Source organism: Zonotrichia albicollis, chromosome 2 (genome assembly GCF_047830755.1).
Source record: "Zonotrichia albicollis isolate bZonAlb1 chromosome 2, bZonAlb1.hap1, whole genome shotgun sequence".
In the NCBI taxonomy this organism is placed as follows: Eukaryota; Metazoa; Chordata; class Aves; order Passeriformes; family Passerellidae; genus Zonotrichia; species Zonotrichia albicollis.
In genome coordinates, this window is record NC_133820.1 from 11228224 (window position 1) to 11254102 (window position 25879).

The 25879-nt window shown below is 39.2% G+C and overlaps 2 long non-coding RNA genes across 3 annotated transcripts; one reads left to right on the forward strand and one right to left on the reverse strand.

The window, feature by feature from the left end:
- Positions 1-1101: 1101 nt before the first annotated feature.
- LOC113459547 (uncharacterized) lies at positions 1102-22974 on the forward strand. 2 transcript variants are annotated; one of them, XR_012578165.1, is made up of 5 exons: positions 1102-1501; positions 7013-7113; positions 10384-10447; positions 18036-18163; positions 22254-22974. It is a non-coding gene; the product is annotated as an uncharacterized LOC113459547 (long non-coding RNA). The 2 variants fall into 2 exon arrangements; XR_012578166.1 differs by lacking the exon at positions 22254-22974 and adding an exon at positions 20668-21075.
- On the reverse strand, positions 22717-25876 carry LOC141727111 (uncharacterized). The gene is made up of 4 exons (XR_012578163.1): positions 24851-25876; positions 23678-24773; positions 23444-23599; positions 22717-23215 (listed from the first exon to the last, which is right to left on the reverse strand). It is a non-coding gene; the product is annotated as an uncharacterized LOC141727111 (long non-coding RNA).
- Positions 25877-25879: the final 3 nt, after the last annotated feature.

The window sequence follows — 25879 nt, forward strand, 5'->3', positions numbered from 1 at the left end:
GACAATACTTCAGTAAACACCTTAGCATCATTGACATTGGGGAATAACACTAAATTTCCTTAAACCTTTAAAAATCCAAATGTTTTCTAGGAGTTGTTTAAGCGATAGCATGCATGAAAACTCTCTGTTCTTCCTTTAAAAGCTAGAATGTAATCTACAAATGCTTTCATGAATTTGTTCCTCTTATGGAGATCTGCAAGATTTGATAATATCTAAACAGTGTGGGTGTGCTATTTTATGGTGTTCATGTGAATGTACTCATCTGCTAACGATAATGGAGTGCAGAGAAGTCTGGCTGTACTATTTTAAATACTGGTATTTTTTTTAAACTGTTCACTTGGGAAAGTCAGGCTTGAATAGTACTTTTAAACATTGGCTTTTCAGAGCCTCAGTCAATTGTTTAAAGACATTGATGAATTTTATTACACAGGCTTGGGAAACACTGTACTCCTAGTATGTCTACAATACTGTGTTTTAGTACTAGTTCAAAGATCTGATAATCTTATTCCTTAAAAAGGATTTGTCGTGGTTTTGGGTTGTGGGTTTGGTTTTGGTTTTTTTGGGTTTTTTTTTTTTTTTTTGGGTTTTTTTTTCCCCAGAGGACTGAGGAGACACTAAGAAAAAATGAAGCAGTTTTAATAAAGGAAATCTTGCTCTTCTGATAAATATATTTTCTTGCTCATCTGATATGAAGCAAGCGTTCATTAGCAGCAAAACCAGCCAGTTTTTGTTCTCATATGATTCAGGTAAAGTATCTTGTGGAATTTTTTTGCTAATAGAAGAAGGAACTGGGCATTCCTTGATCCTACATAACAAAACATTTGTCTGTTCAACAAATTGAGACTTCAGAATATACCTGCATGATTTTTGGGAAATTAAAGCTACTTTGGAGCATTTACATTGAATCAGTCCCAGCAAGGTGCTTGGATAGGGGAGGAACAGAAAGTAATGAAACTGAGAAACTTCTGTGCCAGCTGTGCTTTGCGGTACCTCTCAGTAGAAAGCTTTTTTTTTTTTTTCTTTCTCCTGTCTAAACTAAGACTGAAATTTTATTTTAATGTCTCCTGGTCATGCAATACCCTGGGAATGAATCTTATAAAATAGCCTGTGTCAGGCCTGTACAAATTGTAGACCTGCTTAATCTGCATGAGCTTTAACTTTGTTATTTTAGTACAGCATAATTAGCAGAAAGCCAAAATGCAATTTTGTTTAAGAGAATGGCAACTCTGAGGCTTTACCTCACCTATAGCCTTGCAAGGCTTTTAGTGGCCTGTCAAGCAATCTGTCAGAGCAGGAATGTTGAGAGCATTCATTTTTTACTTCATTTCTTTTCTTACAGGAGCTCAAGTGACTCCTCTGAAACTCTGGCATATATCACAGACAAAATTGGGTCAGAAGAGAGCACAGATGTACTGAACTGAAAAGAGATAAATTCATCTTTAGAAGAAAAAAGGAAGTCTCGAACTGCAAACTTGGGTTTAATTTGTCTCCTCCACGTAAGGTAAGACTTTTCCTAAGGGATTTTCCAGACAAGCTAATGGTGTCTTTGATATAAATGTACTATTAAGTTTTGTAGGAAGAATGTTAATTTTTTTTTTTTTTTTGAGCTATATAACTTGAAGTAACTGAAGAATATTATTTTTCCTAAAATTAAACAAAAGCAGCCTAGGGAAGACTCTGCCCCAGTTTGGTTTTGTGGTTAGTATCCAGTCATGGAAGTTGCTGAGCATGTTTAGGTAGCAGCAAGAGTGGTGGGATTTATATCTCATCATTAATTGCAGGACCCCAGTACTTGTATTCTGGTTATTGCCAGTCTGGTGATAAATCTGATAGTTAAAATTTGATTGTATGTATGACTGACTGGTGGTGTTCCATTATCTGATGTGAAAAATTGCAGATTTCCAATTTGCATTTAAGGAAACAAATATTAGCATCTTTGCTATAGAACATGCTCCTTGATTGCAAAGGCTGTTACAATGTAGATAAGGTTTGAAATTTTTGCTGGGCCTGATGGAATATATAAATTCAGAAATATCACACTCTCAGGAAATAACCTCCTGAAGAAGATGCATCTACCTAAATATCTTTCAGAACACATTGGTGCATTTGCCACTTGCTCTTCTTCTCATGGAAATCTGATATTACCCAGATGTATTTTTCTAGGAGAATTCTTCTTGTCTAAAATCTTCTGCAAGCAATTAATTCTCCTGTGAATTCACTATCTAAAGCTGTAACACTATTGCCTCTATCAATAAACTGAATGAGAATGGATAACTCCAGATTAATTTATCATTTAGTTATGATACAAATCCTCCAGTAATTATTGAAAACTTTCTTACAACCAACCTACAACTCTGCAAGAGGGGCATCGTGGTTCACACTACAGAACTACATCTAATAGACATTTAATAATCTTGGTGAATCATTCTTTTGCAGCAGAGGGGATGTGGGGAAGAAGATTGGAAAGGGGAGGCAGGATACACAGGAGATAGTTTCTGACAATTTTTCTAGTGGTAATATTGTGTTACATATGTATATCATGTACTGCGTATCATTTAAAATAAAAATATTCAAATCCAGCATGAAGGAAGTCAAGAAAACACATGTGGTTCCAGATGTTCTGTGATACAAGGTTATGAAGAGAGCCTGCATAGTCTACAAAATAGATACTAGTTTAAAAAAAAAGCTTATCTGAAGGAAGATTTTGTTTTCCCTTATCTCTTACAAAACTGTGTGGGAGTGTACTGCTGCTATGCAAATTGTATTTGACAAAAGCAGTAGGTGTCTGTTTAAGAGCAGGTCTTATCACCAAGTCATTTCTAATAATAGCTTAACTTCTGATTCTCCTGATATTACAAATAGTTTTCATAAATATTTTATAACAAATTGTCAAATCCTTATGTGAAAGCACTTACTGTATTTGCAGCCACTTGGGGTGTAAGACACTAACTTTTTTAGCTAATTTATTTTAAGAATTATTATTCTCATTTAGCGCATCCCCTGGTAAAGTCAGATTCTGAAAGGTAAGAACAGACTTTTTATAAGGTTGGTAAATCAAAGTTAGTCTGTCAAGATCCTACTGTTATTGCTAGAACTTTTAATTAACTAGCTTTTAAAGAATTACCACATCTGCATATGGGAAGAATAAATCACTGAGGTAGAAAGCACAAGACCTTCTTAATGTCCTTGTAAATAACATGGAAAATCTGAAGATTTGCCTGGAAGCTGTTGTAAAAGAAAAATCTAGTTTAATGTGCTGACCTGATTCTGTTCCTCCTGGTAACCTTGCTGTAAGGTTTTAAGTCAGATGGAGCATATTTAAGAATATAACAGAAAGCAAATAGATAATGAAGTGTTTTAAATGAAATGCAGAGAAATATTGGTAACTTTCAGTTTGGGGATGGGATTTTATTCTTGTTGTTGGGGTTTTTGGCCCTTCAAGTATGGTAAATGATTTTGGAGCATAAGTGTGTACATCAAAGTGTGTTTGTTTTCATATGCTGTCACTTAAATTTAAAAAATAAAAACCTGTGTTTTTGTGCATTGGCATACATATGTATGAGTGTGCACACATATTTCATAGAGATGGAAGATAATGATTGTTTTCTTAAGGATAACAGATTGCATTTTAACACAAGCTTTAGGAACTTAATGATGTTTTTTTTTATCTATATCTACCCCAAATGGATGCAGCTATTATTTTCTTCAGATTTAATGAAAAGAAATACATTAAACTACCTTTTCTTCATCTTAAAAATCAGGCTTGTTAGGTACCACAGCTTAAAAATAGGACTGAGAAAAGCTGTGTCTCACTAAGCAATAGTACATTTTTAAAGCATATGATAATGGGGATTACAGTAGCTCAAACTACTTTCTCTGATACCAAATGCTAGAGCATTTATCTTTGAAATGCTCCCAAAGCTGCAATTGCTCAAGGGCTATAAGGGGCAATCATTTGAGACAAGGAGAAGTCAAATGTCTCTTTTGAAGTGCCAAATTGTATTTTTTCAAGCAGTGTTCTCAAAATGGGAGATACGAGTTCAGAGTCCTTTGCAGGAGAGCTTCAGTGCAATGTGCACTTTGGAGGGAAGTCACTGTGGTTTAAGTGTGAGTGGCAAGGACTTTTTGCTGTGCTAAATGAAAGAGAAGGACTTCAAAGTTCAGTGTTTGCCTTGCAACAATTGCCAGTTTCTGATGTCCAGACTTTGAAGTGAGTTTGATCTTTGCTCTCAAAATTACTCATTTTGTCTCAGAGGTTGAAATTGTCAGAGAGAAGCCAGACCCTCTGTAAGCTGAATTCTAGCTTTCATTTCAGCAGCCTGCTTCCAGGTAGGAATTGTCAGGATGCCTGCACAGCTCTGCCTTGTACAAGTGGAGCTGATGGGAATTTTTTTAGTTAAAGAAACCTGATCTGATTTATAAGAAATATTCCTGACCACCCTTTGGGTGAGTGGAAGAGGAGAAGAGAGAAAGGTTGGGCTGTCAGGCAGCAAGTAACACCATTGTGAAATCTCCCACCAGGAAGCTGAGGTTCATGTTGAGGTTTCTGCCTTGCCTGCATGAATGGAGAGGCTCCCCAGCCACCATTTATCCAGGCAGAGTCTTCTTGCACTCTTTATACAAAGTGGGATAGCTCCAGCAGAGCCAGAGGTACCTTCTCCAAAATAACTGGGGATCAGGTTACAGCTTTGGGATCTTGGAGAGCAGAGTTCAAAACCTCCTTCTGAATCACTGAGAAGAATTCCCTTTTGGAACAGCTTGAGCACAATGTTTCTCTGTCATGTAAAATCACACTCTTAGGAAATCAGATGTGTCTCTGTTCTTCTATCTTAGTAGGCCAGATGAGCCCTGAGAACCAGGGTGTTCTGAATCTGGGGCCATAATTATGAGTGAATAGAAATATTCGCAACTCCTTGATTTCTGTCCTGATGAGACTCTTGTTGTTCAACTGTTGATCTGCCACAGGATTTCTCTGTTGGTCTGTAGGGCAGTCTGTAAGCACACCACATGGGTATTTCTGACAGGGTGAAAAGGGCAGGTGACCACACGACCTTCTCTTACCTCCCTCCTTGCTCTTGCTGAATGCCTGCTAACTGCCTGGCATTGCTGCCATCACCTGCTAGGAGTGAGTCAGGGTTGTGGAGGGTGTTAGGCTGTCTGTGAGATCCCAGCTTTGCCCTCAAAGGTATGGAGGTAAGGAGGGAACTGGAAAAGGAAGGAAGTGCTAAAGAAGGCAAAGAAGAATAGATAAATTAAATATTACCCCACATACAGTGAAGTAAAAATTCCTGCCTAAAATAAAGGTCGTCCCCACTAAGTGAACCACAAATTGGCTGGCCAAGTAGAGGATGACTGCATGTTAGTGGACTTCTGTGAACTGATTCTTATTTCAGTAAGTGGGAACCACTGTCTTCCTAGAGATCAATATGTAGCAACACATCCATGTTACTTTAGCGTTGTTCTCTTCATTGCATCTCTCTCCTCTTTGCATCCTCCTGGCTTTATTCCCTCACTGTCCACTCCAGGCCTCCAATCAAACAGCTGCCACCAGCTCCATGCCTCCTTGTCTGCCCTGCCTGTGCTACTGCTGTCAAGGGCACCAAGTTGGTCAGAGGAATGCAGCACCTCTCCTCTGCAGAAATGCTGAGTGAATTGGGATTGTTCAACCTGGGAAGGCTCTGAGGTGATCTAATTTCAGACTTGTGTTGCCTAAAGGGAGCCTACACAATGCATGAGGACTACTTACAAGGATATGTAGTGACTGCACAAAGGGGGAATGGCTTTAAACTGATAGAAAGTAGGTTTAGACCAGATATTAGGAAATAATTCTTTGCTGTGTGAGGCACTGGAACAGGTTGTCCAGGGGACTTTTGGATGTCCCATCCCTGGAAGTGTTCAAGGCCAGGTTGGATGGGTCTCTGAGCCTGGGGTTCTGGTCTAGTGACAGGTGTTCCCTCTCCCTAGCAGGGGTTTTGGAACAAGATGAGCTTTCAGGTCCCTTCCCACCCAAACTATGAAGTCACACTGATCAAGATTTGCCCATGCTGTGTGTTCAGGCCTGCTTCAGTGATTTCAATAAAATTAAATTATATTATTGCACTTTAAGTTGCAGAGAATTTATAGATCTGTTGGGTTTTCTATCTTTCTGAGGAAGGCCTATTTTGAAAATTATCTCTAAATATTATTAAATGTCAAAAGTTAGACGAAGACAAATTTCTTGCACTCAGGTAAGCATGTATTCCAGAACAAATTGAAAAAAAGACTTGGTGCAGTAAATGCAGTTTTCTGACATATGCAAGTAAAGGCAGCAGTGTTAACTGCACGTGCAGTGTGTGTGAGATTGCAGGGCTATAACCAGTCCAAGGTTCCTGGGAGCCCAGCGCCCAGTGCTCCATCCCTGGCAGTTACCAGCACTGGCTGCTGAAGGAAGAAGGTGTAACTTATCAGCAAACAGTAAAACTTCACAGGAATATTTTCCTAACCTTCAACATTTTGTGGTTCAGGCACTTTATGAACCGGGGTAATGACTCTGCAGTGAAAAACCAAATAGCTGCACATTGAGTATTTGTGGTGAGGGAGTCAACTCTCATTTAGCAAATGTTATATGAGCACATAAAGAAAGTCTGTTCAGTCTGTATATACAAATGAGATGGGGAATTAATTTTCCCATTTCCTCCCTTATGAATGTTTTACTTAAGAACATTTGTACTAATTTTAGTTAAGTTCTGAAAACAAGGGTGAAGTCCCATGGTAACGAGTGATTTGATAGGGGAAATCAAAGAGACATATTTAAAAAAATGTTAAGAAGTGTTCTGGATATTGTGAACAGTGTTTCCTATTCCTGTTGCAACTCTAGCGTTTAAAGGTGGGTAAATTCTTATACATCATAGGGCCTGATTATTCATTTATAGGTGAATTGATTTAGCATTAGTAGGACATTTAATCCATTGTGTAAGACAATAATACAAAAGTGAGGATGACCAATTATTCTGTTTATGTGATTTCATTGTAGGCACTGATACACATCTCTGGAGAGTACTTTCAGGCAGCCTGAATAGCTGTTTCATGCAAAATTTCCTCATGTGCTGTCTCTAAGAATCTTCTGACAAATAGGTATCTATTTTTTGTTCATTACTGTTTGAGATTTTATGTAAAAATATTCAATATAAAACTATTTGTTGTTGTTGTTATTGCAGAGATGCAATGAAAAGTATTAAGCAAAGATTAATTTGTGTTTTTTTTTTTTTTGGAGAACAGGATGTGGAGAATGCATGTAATTTAATTCCTAATGCAAATCCTTCTGTATATTGATGATTTCATAAATGTATAATAGCAAGTCTTTCTGTATATCACTGCGTGATCACTTTTGTGATCCAGTTTTAGATCATGGTCCTTAAAATTCAACCATGAAAGATCATGGTAAGAATATTCTGGGATTCTGGTGCTTTCAGCAATGAACAAACACTTGGAAAGTCTCTTTAGGAAATCTTTTTTAGAGATGCCTGGAGATTTTTCCAACCTAGCCTATCTGGAATCTGAATCTTATCTAGCAGGAAGGAGATTTGTTCCAGGCCTCACTTCAATGGTTACTATTTATACATTAATCTGTTGTCTAAAAAGTAGAAGTAATATTGGAGTTTAAATGACTTTAATTATCTTTCCTTCCTGCACAGGAATGGCCAAAGGCCAGGTCTTCCTGCCAGCAATCCTTACAGATCCACCAGTTTTCATCTCCCAACTGCACACTAGTGCAGGATGGAAAACACTCCTGGTGGGAAGGATGTTCACTTGGATTGTAAGAGTGTATTGTAAAATGTGCATGTGTCTGGAATCCAGTAGTTTCAGTGCCTAAGAAAATGGTTTAAATATGATTCCTTTTCCACAAAAGAAGGATGTTGTTGGCCTCCACGTCTCTGAGAGGCACAGGTAGAGATTCAGGTGTCTGTTCAGGTTTATTCCTGAATCAACCTTTTGAACTCATGTATGCCTCAATTCTAGTTCCTGATTTTTTTTTCTCCCTTTAGGTACCTAAATTGTCAGTAGATTTGGCCTTCAGTCTCCTGTGATAATTCTTGTTCATGACAAAGTCCCTCTCCTCCCACTTCAGAGTTGTTTTGTGAACTTGTGTAGATGTGATCAATTTATGCTAATTTTGTGTAGTTAATTTCTGTCTTGTGGCTGGTTTATTTGTGACTTTTAAGCTTCTGTCAATGAAGAATTTTAGACTAAAACAGGAAAGCCATAACACTTAGAGACCTGCAAGGTGATATGGATGGTCTGAGGCTGTAGTGTTCCCATTGCCATGGTTGTTTGCCAATCTCCTATCTTCTCTAATTGGAGCATAACAACCCTGGCCATTCATCATTGAGCATTGCAGCATCAGTCTCTGGCCTTTTGCTGAACTCTGAAGAATTGTGACTTTTCTTTGAACTCTCAGCTTTTAGTTCCACTGACCCTATGGCCCATTTATAACTGCTGTGCCATTTATCACTCTGGGGCTTAGAAATATGGTTTGGGGGAAAGACTCAAGTGCAATCATTCACACCTATGGCCTCTTTGTATTTGGACTTCACAGTTTCTGTGCAGTGTAACTGATAGGGAGAGATTAGTTACAAAACTGTAATTCCATTGAAGGATTGTGATAATACCCTACCATAAACTGTATATGATGCTCAAGAGGTTTGACATCATTGGGGTTCTGAGATTAAGTTACAGCATCTACTATTAGTCTCTGTCAGTATCTGTTTCAGAAGATGGTTTTGTTGCAACCCAGTATAAAATATAGAGTATTTTCTGAGTTAGGAGACTTACTGTTGCATTAATCCTCTCAGAGTCCTGTTAATAGTTAAACTACAGCATGACATAAAACAGATTTGGTACAAAAAGGCAGAAATATTTCTTTTTCCATGCTACAGAGGAATTCTCTGTACTGACTACCAACAAGGTCTTGGGATATCAACTTGAATCAGAACTTCTTTGGCATTTTATCTGTTTTTGTGCTCTGAGAAAATAAAAAAAAAAAAAAACCCAAACAAGCAGCATGTAAAACTCAGAGTTACTGATTAGTCTGAAGTATCATTTCTGGAATGAAACCAGTGTATATTTTGCAAGCAAAACAAACTGACTTTTTATTCTTTTACATTACTCTTTGCCTATACAGTTTCTGCTATTTGCACTCACACAGACACACATACACACTTACTGTTCCTGTGCCCCTAGAAAACTTTGGCTTCCCTTTGCTTATGCTTTTTTTCATGTCTTTCTTTTATCTGATTTTATTTTAATTAATTTCTCCCTCCCTCTACCTTTTCTTATAAACTTTTCCATCACTTATGAGAGAAACTGCTGAGTATGTTGTGCTTTAATGTGATTTTGGCCAAAAATGCTTATTTTTAAAGTGATTTGCGCTTGTGTAGAAGAAATTAGGAATTTAAAGCTCCATCAAAGTATGAAGTTGTGCATATGGCTGAGAGATCTTTTCACAATTCATATGAGGGATGCTAGGTAAGAGAAGAGTTCAGACAGATGAATAGCTCCAAAACTTTAGGAAGAACGTTCTTCTTCTGAGAATAACTCTCTTGTTATGAGAGAAAGATCAGGATATTATATCAAGGTTTGGAATTTTATACCAAGGGGGGGGGGGGGAAGTTATCTTTGAAATGAGAGAAATGTTTATTTATTTCTTCACTACAATGTGAAGCACTCAGGAGAATGATTAGAATAATTATTTCTCTTGGCATTCTCTAATCAAGGACTCCCATTTTTATGCAAGAATAAAAAAGTTTATTCGCTCTTCTTCCTTATGCCAAATTTTGCCTCCTGTGTCCAGACTTCCTGATTGGATGGCATCTCCTGCCATTCCATCCCTTCATGAGCACAACATTTCTGTGCTGTGCTATCATGTAGAATGGAAGGAAGGCTGCACAGGTGCCTGAGCCCTCTTCCTACTGCCTGCATTTAGTGTACTTTTTTAGGATAGAGAAATGCTGACTTCTTGCAAAGACAAAATATTTTGAGATATATGTCAAATTTCACAGCAAAACTTTGCCAAGGCATCTGACAGCTTTCCTTGAATTTTTAAATCCACCTTTCTCTTTACTATAGAACCTATAAAGTTCTGTAATAACTGTATAATCTATCTATTGCACCCTCTCTGGTGCAACTTGGTTTTAGTATAAATTTCATGGAAATTTCCAAGTTTATTAGAAGAAAAAAGCAAGAGATAAGAGATGAGCTATCAAAAGCACAAATTAGCCAGAAATTTTCATGCCACAAGAAAAAAACTCGGGAAAAATTTTGGACATAATTTTCCTTTTTCAGCTTTGGATCCCCAGTGCCTATAGATACTTTCTTGAAATTCTGATTAAAATATCTAATTTCCAGGTGAGACATAAGATTGGAGAGATGGGTTTTTTCCTTCAGTCTCAGCACTTCCTGTTACTCAGCTGTAAGTAGTTACACACCAATATTCAAATTTTGCCTCCTCAGCCTTACATTTATCTTTGCAGTAATTACCATTTAGAATAAAAGAAATGTTGTGGTACTCCAATGCAGCCATTGGTTAGCGTGCAATGCCACTTATGTTTAATTAGCAGATAATTGGTCATTAGTAATTGTAAATGTTGTATGTACTGCAAGCCTTTGCTGTGTTGAAAGGGTTTCAATTTTCATCCATTCAGGACAAGGCACTTAAGCCACTTTGTCTCTGTATTCAAAGTTAGCACTCAAATGAAGCCCTCTAAATCTTTGTTCCCCTCAAAGGAGAAAATGTAAATGACAGGAACCAGTCACCATGACATGTTTTAGTGCTGGCCTGTTCAAGATGATGTTGTTTATACAGTGTTTCATAAATCAGTTGGGTTTTAGTGTCATTTAAAATAATCCATTTAGTTTTAAAACTAAACTGAAGCAGAGACATAGAAGCAAGAGAAGGTTATTCTGGTTTAAATGTAAAAAAACTTGTCAATTGTTTGATGCTTGCATCATTTACTGGAAGCTTCTCTGCTTGCTCTCTTAAATATTGTTTAGCAGTATTTAGCTAATATTTTTTTGAAATTTCTATTTCATAAAGATTGAGACAAACGTTTTGGTTGAAACTTCAATAGATTTGTTTTGAAGCCTATGTATTATATGTAAAACAGGGTTAGTATTACTCCTCTTTTCTAAACAGTAAGACACTGTGTCGTCTCATAAAAATAGAACAGAAGAAAATGAATATCCTTCTTCTAGAGTTTGGAAAAGGGGTCTTAATTTATTTTTGTGGACAATTGATTGAGAATTTGATTTAGTTACATAAAAGGTGGCTCTCCACAAGATTGCATAATTCTGCCTTTGAAACAAAAAATTATTGTCTGTTTAAGAAGTAGGTGCATGAGTTTTAGAGATACCTGGATGAAGTGAATTTTAGTTTTTACTAGTTCAAAGACCATTGAGTTTCATAGTCTGTGTATCATAGTGATATAACATCATACTTTTCAGATAGCCTCCACACATGCTCTTCTTTTGGGGGAGTAGCATTAACTTTTGTATTCCTCAGGCAGTAGACCCCAGGAAATTTCCCTCCCAAATGTGCACAAGGAGAAATTGGGACAATTAAGTTGCTTGTATTTTTGGTTAGTGTGTTTTTCTCAGTGGTTTATGAAAAATTAAATAATTAAAATTGGACTATAAATAATATACTGATCTTGCTCTGCTGAGAAGTGCAATATTGTCCTTCTCAGTAGGAGGACAATTTAGACTGTAAATAAAATGAGCTTGCTCAGTTGTCCAGAAACTGAAAGGGCAAGTAGGAAAGGAGGGACCAGCACAAACTGCACAGTGGTAAAACTCAACTTTTAATTCACCAAACCTACCCTTGTTTCTGCAGCTTCACACAATTTAAAGAGGGTTCTTTGTATGGATTTTTTGTGAGGTTTTTTTTTCATATGGTTTATGTGATCTGTAATAGATACTATTGCCCCTCACCCTCAGATTTGAAAAAAATTGTAGTGGCTGCTGATGCTGTTTTGTAATGTGCTTTTTTAACATCCTGTTCTTCAAATGTGATGTTCAGGAAATAATCTTTTATTTTAGTGACAGCAAAATGCCTGCAGCTCGGATTCCTTGAAAAAGTGAAAATGCTTTGTGACATGAATGCAATTTATCCTTAACATTCTCTGTACAGTGCTCTCTGATCTGTTTGCTTCCCATGTACTTTCAACCCCATTGAAAATGCCTTAAGGTCCCACTTGATAACACTTGTGAGCCAAAGCATGCTGAACTTCTGAAAGATGATCAGAATGGTCTGAAAAAAAAAATCCCACGCACCTGAGTGTTCAAAAAGGCTTGGGAGAGATTGCTTTCTTCCAGAGCTGGATTGCAGTTTAAGATGATGGTTTCCCTACTTGGATTTATGTGTACTTATTTGGGATTCATTTTTGGCAGGTCTCTACTTCTGTAATTACAGTACACGCAAATTCAGGCATGAAAATATATTTTGAAAGGTGGTATCTTGATTGATATTTCCTTGAGATCCTTGTTGTAGGAGAGCAAGAGGAAGAAGAATAATGATGCAGCAAAAATGATCCTACAGCTTTTATGTGGGAAGTTGTGAGGGGAGATGCTGACTCAACAGGAAAAAAAGGAATAGAGAATCTAGCAATGGTGCAGCTGGTTTTGGGTCTTTTTTGTTGGTTTTTTGCTTGTTTGTTTTGTTTTTTTCCACAGTTGTTTAACTTGGTGTTATGTACAAGTATGATTTTGCATATGATTTTCTTTTTATTTATTATTTTTATGGAAAAATTAGAAAAGTTGGATAATTTTCCTTTAGTCAATTTCATTAGAAGCTACCTATCCTAATTCCTCCTGAGGAGGAAGCAGATGCTGCAAATACAGTAGCACATGTTTAAATATAATATACATCAGGAAAGGGTGGCTGTTATGTGTGTAATAGCATTATGTAGAAATAATAGGCAAGACTGTCCACTTGAAACAATTTTAGCACTGACAGTGTTGTGATGCCCACAGATTTGCTCTTAGGACCATTTTCTGCTTACCTTGAATGCTCTTACAGCTTATCATAGGCTCTGTCCTGTCATCTACATCCAAGTTCAGCTATATTTAGAAAGCCTTTTGTCCCCTCTGCAAGGCAGTTCCATGTATAGACATATTGTCTAAAAGATATATTCTGTAGCCAGTTACAAATTATTCATCTTTTGTGCTTAGATGGAAAGAGTTTATCAGTGACCACTGTCAAAACATTCTGGTTTACTACATGCCTTATATTAATTCCTTCATTCCTAGAGACCCATAAGAACAATTAATAAACAGAAAGGACTTGAGTGTTATTTTTGTTGTAGTTGTGCTTGAAAACTCCACTCACAATTATGGTTCTGCTGACTCACTTTATGTGGAAAGAGGCAAAACTTGATGTTTTTATAGTCTCATTACACAAGACTCTGAGATGAAAAAAAAGTAGTATTATTTTGCAGAGAGAGTAGAATGAAACTCAGAAAAAAAAAAATAAAAACCACACACGAAGGAGATTTTCATGGCCTCAACACAAGGAGTTTAGTTGATTAAAATTTTACAATTTCAGATTCTGAACACTCATACTTAAGTTTCCCCATAGCAGTAGGCTGCTTATATATATATCTTCTCTGTATTTCAATTATCACATAATTACTGAAAAAAAATGAAGATGCTGGCTGAGGAGTTTGAGTTTTGGGTATTGGGAAATCTGCTTCTTCTTGATTTTAAAAAGGTAACAAGAAATCTTTGGCAGAGGTGGGGAAAAACCTCACTGAGTTTCAGTGTGTAGTTCAAGGCATCTCTATGTACCCTTTGTTTTCCATGTAATTTAAATCTATGGCATGATCAGTGGGTTTTTGGAAAATATTTTTTAAGTTTGGGAGTCCTACTGGTAGAGGACTATTCTAGGAAATAACCCCCATCTTATTTAAGCAACTGGTGCATGAGGAATTGTGGCTTGGCTTCCAGCTTTGGATCTTACTGATTTAACTTGAAAGAAACTTTTCCCATTTAAATATTATCTACTGCTCTTTTATAAAGTTGTTTGTTTTTTGTATTTAAAGTATAAATAGTACTATCTCATTAAGCTATCCTGGCCTAGAACCTTTATTTGTACCTTTCCCTGATCTTACTGTTAAAAAAAACAAACAAAACCCTTAAATAACCCTAGCCTTGGAAATAAAAGACATGACTTTGAAATGTTTGTTAGGTCTCCAAAGTCTTTGCATTAATGTATTTCACATTAAATATGCATTTTTGACACAATAGTGGGAATAACTTTCATGCCAATATCATAATTAGTAGCAGGAATTTTACTGTGTTGTGTGTAGTCAGAGAATGGCATTACTTCCTAATAATCTTCTCTTCAGTTGTATGTACACTCTTTTGTTCTTTGCTCCTGTGGAATACCTGTCCTTCAGACTTTTCTCCACAATCTCCACATGCAGTGAGTTGGCTGCATCATGTTTATAAATCGAGACTGTTTCAGCAATATCTGTCAGTCTCCTGAGCTTGTATCTACAAATGTGAGCTTTGGCCATCACTTCTCTTCCTTATCACTTTCTCCTTATCAAACATTTCCACTGGATTTGTAAATTTTCAGGGGAGAAACTGTTTCAGTTCAAGACATAGTGCAAAATTGGTCTGAGACTTGAAAGGTTTTTTCCTCCCTTTCTCCTCTTTTCTGCAGTGAAATTTTATTGTGTGTATATTTTTGAAATTATTCAAAAGGGGAGGTGGTCCCTCTCTTTTATGAAGATACCAGAATGTCAATCATGGGACTTCGTGGATTGGCTTCAAGTAACAAAGTGTGAAAGGCACCACTACAAATGTGCTTGTTATTAAAGTCATATGGATTTAGCACCTGCTAAATCCACTCCATTGGGATCTGGTGCCTGAGCATAACTTGTGTGGCTGGCTCACACCGGACCTGCGTCCCAGATCTTCCAGATCCCCATCTCCAGCTCTGTCCTCAGTGCATCACCATGCAGGTCATTTGGGAAAGTCATGCTTGTCTCTAAGTCTCCTTGAATTTAACATTGGGTGGAAAGTGGAAAGCCTCTCTTCTTGCCTGGCATGGCAGGAATGGCAGTGCTGGGGCCATGGATGCACATGGGGAGCCTGCCCTGGAGCCTTTGGTGCAGCACACAGAGCTGCTCCCAGGTTATTCCCTGCCCTCAGCACTAATACTTGTCCATGGTGCCCTCTGGAGTGATGTGTGGCTCCATGGAGAGCCACAGTGTGCCTGCTCTTCCCTCAAAGGCCAATATTTGGCTTTGTTGTTGTTTCCCAGTGGGCTCCCACAGGAATCACTCCCTCTGGAGCATGGTGGGGAGAGGCACGCGGAGCAAGTCATATCCTTGGGCATGGATTTCTGTGGGTTTCTGAAGGCATAATTTTCTGTAAGAAATATCTGTTGTGTATGAAACCAACAGACATAGAAAGAATTAAGAATGAAAAGCTTTCTTTGTTTCCTGTCATTTGGGGAGTTTGGTTTTCCCCTATTGCTAAGCCAGTTGGCGAAACAAGGATCTCTGTGACTCTCCCTTATGGATATTTTTATATAACCCATCAGACCTGAAGTTGTGTTTTTCTAATGTAAAAATCACTTTATTTTTCTATTTCACATCTTTCCCCATGTTTTCTTTTCAATGAAATCTGAAAATTTACAGATTTAAATGGCAGAACTTGTAGCGTAGGAGTTTGTTAACTACAAAACAAAAGGACTATATATATTATTCTGAGACTGAGGTAACCAAATACTATAATCTCTATTTATGTGATGGAGAACTGGAGCCACAGACTCGTTCAAAACTGTAAAGAATTTGGTATGCTACAGATTTGGAACACAGAAGATTTCTTGGCCCTATGCCCCAACCACCAATAAATAAGGCTTCTTCTTATTAGAGCTCAAATATAACTTTTGATGTAGTACTGAGGGAGAATCCTGTCCTTGATTTGAAGATACATTTAGTAAGCTTGTGTTCTTCCATAACTGATTTGTGTCAAGCAGATTTATCACCTTATGTTATGTAAGAAGAAAGCTGGCATGTGAGATGCTCCATAAGTTGTAAGGGTAGGAAGGAGATCCCCCCCACACTCCCAGCTCAGCCTCCAAAGTACCAGATTTTTCTGTGGGACAATATGCAACATTTGGGTATGCACTGATATGAGCTTGCTCCATTTAAATATCAGGTTACACCCAGTCATTCCATTCTGTTAAAATAATGCTGGTTTCAGTGCTGTTCTTGTTCAAATGCTCCTACCAGAAAGGTTTTTGCTCTCTGCCAAAGCTTTGGTTTCTGCAGCAGGCCAAACCCTGGTTTTTCTAACAGCCCTATTTGCTGTGCTATGTCCTGACTTTGTGTTGTTGCATGGTCCAGATGGCTTCAGGTGGCTTTGATTGGGGGTGTGCAGAGTACACACCACCTGTGTGGCTGGGGACTGGTTTCAGCTGCTCAGTGTGTGCATTACTACAGGATCTTCCCTTTGCTGCTCCTCACAGTCACAGAATCACAGAATCATTTATGTTGGGAAAGATCTCCAGGATCATTTGGTTCAACCTTTGAGCTCCACCTTGTCAACCAGACCATGGCACCAGGTGCTATGTCCAGTCATTTCTTGCACACCTCCATTAAGGATGACTCCCCTACCTCCCTGGGCAGCCCATTCCAATGTCTAGCAGTCCTTTCCGTTGGAAGAAATTCCTCCTGGTGTCCAACCTCAACCTTCTCTGGTGCAGCTTGAGGCCATGTCCTCTTTCCCTGTCACTGGTTGCCTGGGAGAAGAGAGTGACCCTCATCTCTCTACAGTTGCTTTTCAGGTATTTGTAGAGAGCTATAAGGGGTCCCTGAGATGACTCCTCCAGGCAGAACAATCCCAGCTCCCTCAGCTGCTCCTGATAGGACTTACATGTACCTTGAATTTCTGTCTCCTCCTGGGTCCCTGGAGCTGCCATGGGTTGCACCAGCTGAGACCTCACCTGGTGTGTACTGATTTTGCAAGAGCAGCCCCAGCTGGGATGATGAGCCCTGGCTTTCTATGTGTCTGATACAAGCAGAGTAGAACAATTCTATATCTCACCTATAGCAATTGCTTTAGCAAACACCAAAATAGCTCGAAATACTGGAAAAGTTTCACAAGCTTCTCACAGGCTTAAATTGCTTTTATGTGTTGAGAAAAGTAGTAAGCCTAAATGCAACCATTCCAGGAAGTTTGATATCACTCCTAATGTTTTAGCAAATGATGTGATTGCACTGAAATGCAGAACTACACATTTCAATTACAGTTTCCAGGCTCTAAGTTTTCTAACCTCTTTCAGGATTTGTCATTAGGGAATTGTGCAGCATTTGTGATTTCTGGTACAAACCTGGAAGGGGTTAATCATTCTTTCTGTAAATACCTGAGATTTTAGCAGTTGATAAGTTTCTCGCCTATTTCTGAACGCCACTTTGAACTTCAGATTAATAATCTAAACACTAAGGGCTTTAGGAACTCATGATATGATGGGAATGTTTGTACCTATTGTGAATATCTTTTTCATTACCTTGGTGGACATTCGAAAATGAATACAAATAAATGATTAGATTAAAAGTGAGTGCAACAGCTAAGCCCTATATATAATTGGGGAAGATATAACCCATATCTAGAGGTGAGCTTATTGGAACATTACAAAGGGCTTTGTTTTTACATCCTCTTTACTTGCTGGTAGCATTGCAGCTCTCTGCTATTATTACCTGTAGGGTCTTGTAATTAATGTAGAAAAGATGCTGGGAAATGCTTGTTACATCTTTAAATTATTCGTTCTGGATTTGCTGATGTTCCACAATTTAATCCTGCAAATGCTGAGGGTTTCCAGTAGAGGTCAGGATGACATTGTCAGATATTTTGTAAGCATGCTGACCTGAATAGAAACCATCTAAGACTTTCCTTATTCTCACAGGCAAAACGTTTGGGTGGGGTTTGTTTGTTTTACCTTTTTAATATGCAGATAAAGCACTGTATAATTATTTTGGTTTCCTCTCCAGACTTCGTCAACAACTTTGTAAAGTTTGATGGCAAACATATCGAGTTTCTTCAAAAAATGTGATGATTGGGAATAAGGAAAAACAGTGGGAAGGGGTGATGAGCCTGAAGAGCTAATGCTGCTATTGAGGTAAATGTCTGTTACAGTGCAAATGTTAAGACTAGGGGACCTGAGAAATTGGTTTAGAATAATTTTAATTTTTTATACTGTGTATAAATTTGTACATAAATATATATATATATATATACACATATTTATATGCATATCACACATACCTACACAGATATATTATATATATCAGCATACATATATTTTTATCTTCAACTGTGATACACACACACAGCAGCAGCACTTAAGCAGCCTTTGCTTTGGCAACTCATCTCTGCTTTTTCATTGTAGCTGCTGTCTCCTGGCTTTAGCAAAAGAACAGATCTGGCTGAAAAAGTAACCTATGAAGCAGAGGAAAAAAGATCTTTTTGGATTTTCTTTTTCACCCACTCCAATTACTTGATTGGTTTCGCAGCATAGCCATCCAAATAAACATACCCACCCAGTGCATTGAGCTACTAGGGGAACAAGAACTGCCTAAACTGTCTTGGTGACTGGAAAGAGCTGGGAAACACAGTTTGTATTTTAAAATACTAAATCGTCTTCTAGACTCTGGAACACAGTTTCCTGATTGGGGTAGATTTTTTGGCAGGTTCTATAATGCAGAACCACAAAGTCTCTGTGGCCATGTGCACAGGCACATCACAGAACTGCTTCACTTCACTTATTTTGCACAGTTCACTGCTGGCTGGCATTGCAATATGTGTTTCTGTTTTCAGGTTTGTGTTGCATTAACATCTGAAATATACCTACACACGTGGTTATGCATGCACTACACAAAAGGAGTTACCCATGTTGTATTTAATGTCTTCTTGTGCTTAAAAAACTGTGCCAGTCAGGCTCCATGTACTCACTGGCACACTGGTTAGTGGCACATCAGCAATTTGCAGGTTTCACACACAAACCCTTTTGTAAAACCTAGGTTCTGCTTCTCTGAATGTGTGTAGGGATCAACTCTTGCAATCCAGCCTTCAGTGGGCATCCACTCCAGGCACACTCATGTCACCACTGTTCAAAGACACTTCAGCACCTGTGTTCCAGAAGAGCAGGAGCAGCCTGTTGTTTGCTGCCCCTTAGACAGAATGGCTTTCTCCACTTTCTGTAGGAGCCACTACAAGCCACATGGATTTTTATCCAGGCCCCAAAATGGAGTTTGGTTACCTAAACATGACAAGATGATGCTCACTATCTCTGAGTATAGAAAGTGTTATGGAGGAAGATAAATACCTGGGGGTGAGGTGCAATAAGATGACTCTGAGATAAAATCTACTTTTCCTGATGTCTGCTATAAATTATCTTGCCATTAAAGGTTTTATCAGACCATGCCATACTTTCCAAGAGAAGTGGTGAAAGTTCATATTGCTGGTGACATTATTTACTAGACTGGAAAAATCACTTTGAATGCATATAGGGAATGAACCAAAAAGGTCAGGGAGACATATTAGGTAGCTCAGTTGGTCTTTTTTGATCTATTTATTGTGACAAATAAAATCAAATATCATGTTTTATCACTTCAAAATAATTTTAGAAATTATTTTGTGTCCACATAGATGTTTCATCTTTGAATTGGAAACAAGGATATTTTGAAATCAAACATTTCTGGACCAAGATGGCAGCAAATGAAATTAAGCAATGCTGTCTCACATTATCTGCTCTATAATTTATTATAGCAGGCAAGCACAGTGTACAAATTACAAGGTCACCCTAAATTTTAGGGATTTAGGTTTTCTTACCATAAAGGGGGTGTATTTCCTCATAGTGATTTTTACCATTTAAGAAGTCTGCCTACCATGGTGGTGAAAACATACTTATTTTCCCATAAATTCTGAGATAAGTTCATTGCTATACTGGTCATTAAATACAGTAATTGGGTAAAGAAGAGCAGTAGTTCTCTTAAACTCAAGGATGTTTGGCCCTTTAAGACCAAACTACTTCTTCTGAGATGAAAACTGTCTCGGTGCTTGAATCTCAGGTTTATCTTGACTAATCAACTGTTTAAAAAAGTAATTCTGTAGCAGAAGTACATGGTAGGCTTTATTTACTTATTTTGTTTAAGTGCAACATTAAGAGAAGAGACGTTTTCAGTAGATAAGGCAGTGGCCTTTGGGCTACTTGGGCTTTATGGAGAGTTCTACCTGAGACATCTTTAAGGTGTTTAGCCCAGTTGCTTTTTAGTTCTTGTCTGTCTCTGCCTGGTGTTTACTCTCAGTACAGGAATACAAAGTGCTCTCAGGTACTGCCAGTATTTATTCTGTTGATTTTAAGCAAGCTGTGGTCCTGCAGAGGCCTCCCAGAAAAGAATCCCACAATGCCCCTGCTTCCCCTGGTAGCTGTTTTCTGTCACCAGCCTGATTTTAACTCATCTTCCCCATAAATGGCACCCTTCTAGACTGGCCATGCACAGTGGCACTCCTGTCTCACTGCAGGCCCAGCTGGCCCTGAGCAAGGCAGTGCTGGTGGTCATGGTACTCTATCAAGTGGGATACCAACACTCCAATCCTCTTTACCTTATTTTTCTTAACTAGCTGCCTTCTGCTATGCCAGAGTACATAGCCTTTTGTCTGACTACAAAGCCATCAGCCCATTTTGCCATTTGGAGGCCTTCATCTCTTGTAATATATAAAACATTTTCCATGGTCGCTGGCATCATGCACATTTTGTCAACACCTAGCAGATAAGAAAAAAAAAGGGAGGATCTCAAGTTCAACTTTGCCAGCTTCTAATCTTCTTGCCAAGTTCTCCTCTTTTCTTGACTCTTGGGTAAGTTTTTTTTCTAGTTGGTTGTGTGATTTTTTTGCTTATTTTATAGCAGTAGCTAGAAAACAACTCACTCTAACTTATAGTTTCAAATTTTTAAAGACAATAAAGATGAAGCATGCATTTTCCTTCCTGGTCAAAGCACAGAGTTAATACTATTAATGAAGAAGATATTAGAGAAATAAAGCACAAAAATATTTTTTCATTCTGGAAAAAAATACCCACTTATTTCTGCAATATGCAAACTACTATTTTCCAGGGTAGTGTTTTAGGAATGTTCTCTGCTGAGGAAACACCTACCATAATTTTAGTTGTTGTGGTTATTGCCAAGTAGTAACTCAGCACTGTTTGTCTGCCAATTCAAATTCAAAGATCTGATTTATATTTGATTTTTATTACATATACATTGCAGTCTTACTTCACTTTTCTGAATTCCTTTGCAGAGCAGCAACAACATTTACATTCTTATTATTTTTAGTTTGCTTTTGAAATATAAATTGAAAATGATACAGAGCATCAAGGGAACAGGCTCAGCTGCTATCCTGGTTTTTTTCTGTGCAGATCCCTTATCTGTAACTTTGAATATGGCATTTTATATTTCAGATCCACAAAGTACTCACACTTTTAACCTCTGATGTCCTAATAGCAGCCACTGAAGTATTTCTGAAAAAAGTTTCTTCTCTGTTTGTCAGCTAATGTAGCCTTTCATGAAAGAGTAGTCTCTTCCTATCCTGCTTTCAAATTTAGTTTTAGTACATCACATTTTTAATAACCAAAAAGTTATACATAAATGGCACCATTTTGATAAAAAGAATATATTCTTTATCACTATTTTTAGATCATGGTTTGATCAACAAATATAAATTATGTGTATTAAATCTTGAATGGTTGAGTTCATTTCTTTGGGTGTGTAATGAGTATGAGTGTAAAAAAGATTAAATGCTATTGTGACCAGATCTGCATTGAGCTGTTATTGTGTTTACTGCTGCCCCATTCCATATGCTTTTTATTTATATGCACCTGCCTCCCAGTTAAATCTTCATTAACATCTGCAGAGGCTCAGCTTGCTTTCATCCAACATGAAGGATTAGATGTTTTAAACCATATACATACATACACAATTTTAGCTTACTTTTCTTCTGAGATTCCAAAAGAAGCACAAAATTAATGGAAAATCCAGATGTGGAAAGAGATGACAATATTAGAAAAACTTTGAGATGCTGAAGTATTTTTAAGTTTTCCATGGCTTCTGTTTTATTTGCACTTGTTTTGGTTTTTTTTGTTTTGGTTTGGTTTTTTTTTTTTTTTTAATTCATTGCAAATGTAAATGTGTATGACAATTTTCATTATACAGTATGGGAATCTTGTCTGGAGTAGTTGGTGTTCTTCCAAAAAAGCTCTGATTTAATAAGTGAATGTCTTCAAAAGTCTCCCAATTGTGGAACTGATTACAATGGGAAGCAAGAGATCCACTTTACTGCTGTGCTGAAGGTAAATAAATTTACCCCTACCATTGACACCTTAAGTAAATCATGGGTTGTACATGTTGTGTCTGTCTTCAAATGAACTTGCATTGAAACTCTGGCTGTAAGAAGATGTAACAATGCTCACTGGTATAATGATCGGTCTCTGTTCAGTACTGGAAGCACAGAACTAATGCCTGGAATACAGAGGCTGAATTGTTACTCCTAAGGACAAAAAAAAAAAAAGAAGTATAACCATTACTTCAGGTCGTCACTAAGGTCACTGACAGCACAGCATGGGGGATTCAAGTGGAGCAGCATGACTGCGACTCGCTCATGGCTGTGAAAGAGGTCTTTAGTCCCCATTGCCACTATGTGATGAAATTGGAAGACAGAATACATTCTTTTGTATTTATTTACCTTTTTAAAAAGAAAGGAAAAAGAAAATCTGAAAAATGAAATTTAAAAAAAAAATCAGTACAAATAAGCATCGCTGTTGGTCCTACTGATTACTGTTCAATGGAGATTTTGTCTGTTAAATTAGTAAAATCAGGAGTGAGTGGGGAGACCCCTCTGCAATCCATGCACTGCTTGCTTTAATAATTAGATATGGTCCTGTTGTCACACTGGAGTCCAGCTTTTATCATTCTTGGCAGACAGAGCAGAGCAGCACTCTGGCACTTGACCTGCCCATAAAAACTTGAACAGGAAACAGCAATAAATAATCCACTCAAAAGGCCCTTGAGAAAAGCATTGCACTTGATTCCTCTTGCCCTCTCCTGACTGTGCCTGGCTCCTTCAGGCTCCAGCCTCATCCTGATTCCATGGCTGCGGCTTTTATTGGGAGTGGCACCTGGGTTAGAGAAAGGAGAAGTTAAATGGCATTCCTGTGAGTGCAGTGGATGACTCTGTGTGCTCTAAGACATGGGAATACCTCTGCTAGGCTTCTGAACTGCCTTGTGGGGGGGGGGGGCCTCAAATAAACACCCTTTCTCACCCTGCTGCCTGCAAACCCCCTCCCAAGAACTCCTAACTGGATACCTGCTCACCCTCCCTCTCCCACTCACAATCCTCAACTCACCTGAAGCCTCAATCTCAAACATCATCCTTGACACTGGGCAGATCCCTCTTGTGACATGATCAAGCTGCTGAACAAAATTGTTCTCCTTGAGAGCTGAGCAATAACAACCACTTCTCTCCACGGCTCACCTTGACTGCTGCTATCCAGATTCACTTCCTAAAAAGAAAGACAAAGAACAGAGCTCTAACAGAGTCACCATGTACACTTCTGCTCCACAGACAAATGGGGCCTCACCTGCTCGGGGGAATCCCCTCACACGGGATGGGGCCCTCTGGCCCAGATTTCATTCATCTGAATCTGAAAAAAACGTTAGGACAAGAGTCACACTGTTGCAGGACAACTTAAGAGCTCCAGATGTCCTGTGTCCATCTACAAATCCCATCTGGAGGCCAACTACACCCCACATTACACATTCCAAGTCCCCGGGCCCTCTCCTATCGCACCAGGCTATGCGGCAGGGCAGAGCAGCCCCGGCACAAATGTGTGCTGACACCCGTGACACAGGACAGACAGGACAGGACACACAACGGGGACACAACAGGAACAGAAATCTCTTGGCAAGGAAAACGGCTGCAAGGACTGAGAGAACGCAAAAGGAGATGACTGAGTTCAAACTGACGGTGAGCTGATGAGGCTCAGAGAACACTGGAGGAAGAAGATGCTAACTACTGTTCTTGGAATCAATCATTCAAAGATGGATGCCTAGGAATCCTATGGTCAGAATCCTCTGCCTGCCCTCACATTCTTTCAAGCCCTAATCCACCATAATGGATCCAGGTGGGGCACAGCTGTCCGTACAGCTCAGAACAAGACCTGACAAGACATCTGACTGGATGCTTCCAAAGAGAGAAGAGAGTCTGATGCCTGCCTGAGCTCCCGAGTCAAAAGTTCTATGGCCTGGGTGCCAGGCCAAGGAATGCAGAGATCACAGATGCTAACAATGATGCCAAGGTTTCTGACAGGCCCCTCAATGTGCTAAGGTAAAAGACAGGAGATACACAAACAACACATAATGCACAGCAGACAAGTGACACCAGACACACCGGGACTGCTCTGCCCTGAACACCTCAGCACTGAGATCAAAAGTGAGACTTGGCTTTTATGGGGCCTAAGGGGCCACTTCATGGACACCCCCCCACCACCAAATTGGACTCAAAAACCCCTCCCAGTAATTCCCAAACCAGCACCCTGCCTTCATCCCCTCTGTGGGTCATAGCCCTCTACTTATCTCTCAGACATCTGGCGATGCCGGTCCGTGCCAGGTGCAAAGAAAGGCCACCTCGTCAGCTGGGAAGGTCCTGCTGTCACCGGGCTGGTGTCTCTCAGACAGCTAGATTAAAGAGAACCAAACATCAGTGCCTGATCTTGGCACCGCATCGGCCAAAACCCCACCAGTCTGCTACTCACCGTGCTCCTAGGAAGGCCCGGCACCTGCTAACTCTGACCCTCTGCCATGGATGCAACGCATCTGCACCTGAAAGAAAGTTAGAACATATGTCAGATGCCACCAGGATAACTCAGAATCTGCAAACACCTTATGTCAATCTAGGAATAGCATCTAGAGCCCAAATACACCCAAATTACAAATTTCAACTCCCCAGGCTTGTCCTATTGCAGCAGGCTACGCGGCAGAGCAGAACAGCTCTGGCACCAAGGTGTGGAGACACCCGTGACACAGAACGTGAAAAATGGGGGGAACATTAAACACGACACAGGATGCTTGTGGTGAGGGCTTAGAGGTGGGAAGGCAAAAGGGACCCCAAAGACACACTAGGTAAAACGGCACACCGGACAACACGACACAAACCAGAGCTGTTCTGCAATGCCCGCCTGAAAGCTGCCATCAAAAGTAGAGCCTCCTCCTCTAGCTGTCCTAAAACCCCCTTGTGAAGAAGATTGCTTTGCCCTCAGCTAACTTGTAAATCTGTCCATTAACTCCCAATCTTCTACCCTCCCATCTCCAAGCTGCGACCCCCAACTTATCTTTTGGATGATCAGCGGTGACGGGAACCCAGGTGGCACCTGAAATGAGTCTGCCTCGGATGGCCCTGTGATGACCTGATAGCCTTTCGGTCAACTACAAGAAAAAAAAACAAATCCAAAGTATAAATACAGAGTTAGGTGGGCCAAATCCCAGCAAGGGAACTACTTGTGCTCTCCTGAGTGTGCCTGGCTCTTTCAGGCTCCAAGTTCATCCTGACTCCAAGGCTGTGGCTTCTATTACAAGTGGCACCTGGATTTGGAAAAAGCAAAATTAAATGGCATTCCTGTGAGTGCAGTGGATGATCTTTGTGAGGGAGACATGAGAATGCCTCTGCTATGTTTCTGAAAAACCTGTAGTGGGGGTGCCCTCAAATAAACACCCTTTCTCACCCTGCTGCCTTCAAGCCCCCCCCTCAAGAACTCCCAACTGGATTCCTGCTCACCCTCCCTTGT